Here is a 2,827-nt window from a genome sequence, read left to right on the forward strand (position 1 = left end):
GTTGTGATAAACTAAAAACACAGGGAGACTAATGATTTCCACAAATACAACATCTAGATATACCTAGTATATTACCAAAATTATTTTACCTGAACACACACGCACACACACACACACACACACACACACACACACACACACACAGGGCAGGGGGAGGGGAGAGGAAGTGCTGGCAGGTGCCAGGGTGCAGCCGGTGACTCACTCGCGGCTTCTCTCCGGTTCTGCCAGTAAACAGCAACAGGCACCCATGTAAACAGGAGCTCCCTGTAGATCCCAGCTGGCGGGGAGCAGGACTGACCCCAGGGCTATGCAGTGGGGGCAGTAGTGGGGCACCGAGGTCCAGGTGGGCAATGGACCCCCCAGAATTGCTGTGCATTGGGCACTGGGCTTGATTCCCCCCACGTGCTCCTCTGGCAGCAGCTGGAGGATCCGTTTCCACACTGCGCCAGTTGGTGAGCAAAGGGCGTGGGCGAGGCTCTCCTGCTTGGGTGTTGCACCTGTATAAGCAAGGGCGAGACTCCAGGGCCTGGTGCGCATGGAGCCGGCAGCTGCCCAGGCACCACAGGGACCCCGAGGACCGTGCCAAGTGTTCAGCCCCTCCATCGGCATCGTCGCCTGCCCCACACAGCCCATGGCAATGCTGCTGCTCCGGGGGACCCAGCTCTGGGGCTCAGCCCTGTCCCAGCCTGGCTGGATGGGCCCCTTCCCCTCTCTTGTCCTGTTGTGGCCTGTCCCAGGGAGCTGCCGCCAAAAAGGGCAGGGGAAGCGCCAGACACTGGGCCCTTTGTTTGCCTGGTGGCCTGAAGCGTGTGGCCAGCGCCAGGCTGGACCTCAGCCCCAGCGCGACCACAGGGAGCCCAGCCCAGACCCATCAGCGGCTTTGTGGGGCAGTGCGGAGGCTGGTGCCTATCTGTGCACAGCCAGCTCTTTTGTTCCCGCAGCCCCTGGCTTAGCCCCGGGACCCGCTGGGATGCTCAGCCCATCCTGGCTGCTGCCTGGCAGCCCCCACCGGGGATTTTCCACTGGAGAGGGAGCTGCGGTGACTCACAGCGCTGCGGTTACAGAGCCCCACAGCCTGGTGCCAGAAAGAACAGCCCCAGGACTGGGCGGGTGGGGGGTTCCCTGGCTCCTGGGCTGTGTGTATGGGGGTGGTGTGAGCTGAGTTTGCAGGGCCTCAGCCCTTTTCCCTGTATGGGGAGGGGGTGTGGCTGGATGAGGGGTTCCCTTGGGCTCTTTGGGGTGCCAGGGCAGCCTGTACGGGGCTTGGTCCTTGCAAACTTCCTGTGGGACCCAGGTGTCCAGGTGTGGCCTGGGAGCAGGGCAGGGCTGGCAGGTTCCAGCCTTGGGCAGGGCACATCTGAAGGAAGGGAGACCCTTCCCCAGCCCAGCCACTCCCTGCTTCTCCGTGGACCTCCCCCTGCGGCCCAGAGCCAAGGGATGAGTCAGGCTCTTGTGCCCCGCTCTGCTCCAGGCACCGTGCCATGGGCTGATGCCAGAGAGGCTGGGAAGCAGGAAGTGGCTTTGGGCCGGGTGCTGGATGGTGGGGAGGGGTGTGTGTGCACAGCTGGCGAGCATTCAAGCCCCTTGCATGTCCCTGGTGAGCATGCGTGTGCCTTGTCTGTATATGGTGAGTGTGCCAGCTTGCTACCTGTGCATGGTGAGCCTGTGAGCACGCTTGACGTGCCCAGAGGGTGTGCAAGGGCACTGCATATGCACAAGTGTGCAAGCGCATTGCTTACCATGTGGTCTGGGCTCCTGCTCTTGCCTGCCCATATGGGGCTGGGGGCTCTGAGCTCACAAGGGCCTCGATTTTCAAGGCTAAGCATCCTCCCTTCTCATGCCCCCAAGACCCTCGAGCCTCTCTGGCTGCTCCTGATGCAGGACCCCCCACCTCTGCCCCCCTGCTACTTTCCAGGATGCCCCAGCACCCCTCTCCTCCCCCTGCTTGCATTGCTCCAGCCCCTCTCGGCCCCACTCCTTGCCCATCTGGGGCTGCCTCTGCAGGATCCAGGTCTGACTGCCTGTGCTCTGATTGCCTCTGGGCCAGGTCTGATGCTCATAGCACCTGCCACAGCATTAAGCTGGATAGATAAACCTGCCCCGCAGACATGTCCCTGTGGCATCCCACGCCCAGGCGCACCTGCCTGCTGCTGTGGGAATGGTTTCACCAGGGACAGGGGGTGGGGATAGGGACAGGACGGCTCTGGATGGGGCTGGGATGGGAGAGCCCCTGAAACCTGTACCTGGCTGCTCGCTGCACGCTGTACCTGATGGTGCTGCCATTTGTGCGCTGACCCAGGTGGCTGGAAGCCCCCGGGGACAGGGAACTGCCCCCAGCCTCCCAACAGCATTGCACCTCTGCCCTCAGCTCCCTCCTGGTTTGCAAACGACTGCAGGGGGGTGGGAAGGTATCCTGCCTCTCCTGCAGCCTGGTCCTTGGCATCTGCAGCTGGGCATCCTCCATCCATCGCCCCCATCCCAGAAGGGCTCAGGGCTAGGGGTGAACCTCAGAGTCCAGGCCTGGATCTCATTGCAAACTGCTGGATTCCCCTGGTGCAGGGGGGCTTGGTCGGGCAGGGGGTCTCTTGTGCCTGGGGTGTGGGAAAGGATGAGGGGTGTGCATGTATGGCAATGCAAGGGGGAGTGGGGGTACATGGGGCCATCTGAGAATCACAGGGGCCGGGCCAGCACCTGCTGAGTCCTGCAGTCCTGGCAATGCAGCAAGAGTGGCTGGCAGGCAGGTAGGGGTGGAGAAGTGGCAGCGGCAAGTGGGAAAATGGGAAAGTGACAGTGGCAGTGGCGGGTGGGCATGAGTGCAACAACAGTT

At 62.4% G+C, this 2,827-nt stretch overlaps 1 protein-coding gene across 3 annotated transcripts in view; it reads left to right on the forward strand.

The window, feature by feature from the left end:
- The first annotated feature begins 212 nt into the window (after positions 1-212).
- S100A6 (S100 calcium binding protein A6) overlaps positions 213-2,827 on the forward strand; it is an 18,678-nt gene continuing 16,063 nt past the window's right edge. For 2 of the 3 annotated variants that reach the window (XM_019523767.1, XM_019523692.1), the window contains exon 1: positions 213-218. The gene's annotated coding sequence lies outside the window, so the exon portion shown is untranslated. Of the gene's footprint in view, positions 219-1,690; positions 1,694-2,827 lie in introns of all 3 variants that reach the window. The other variant, XM_019523618.1, reaches the window with a different exon arrangement.

This window comes from Gavialis gangeticus, unplaced genomic scaffold (genome assembly GCF_001723915.1).
Source record: "Gavialis gangeticus isolate Ggan-Ray unplaced genomic scaffold, GavGan_comp1, whole genome shotgun sequence".
Taxonomy (NCBI): Eukaryota; Metazoa; Chordata; order Crocodylia; family Gavialidae; genus Gavialis; species Gavialis gangeticus.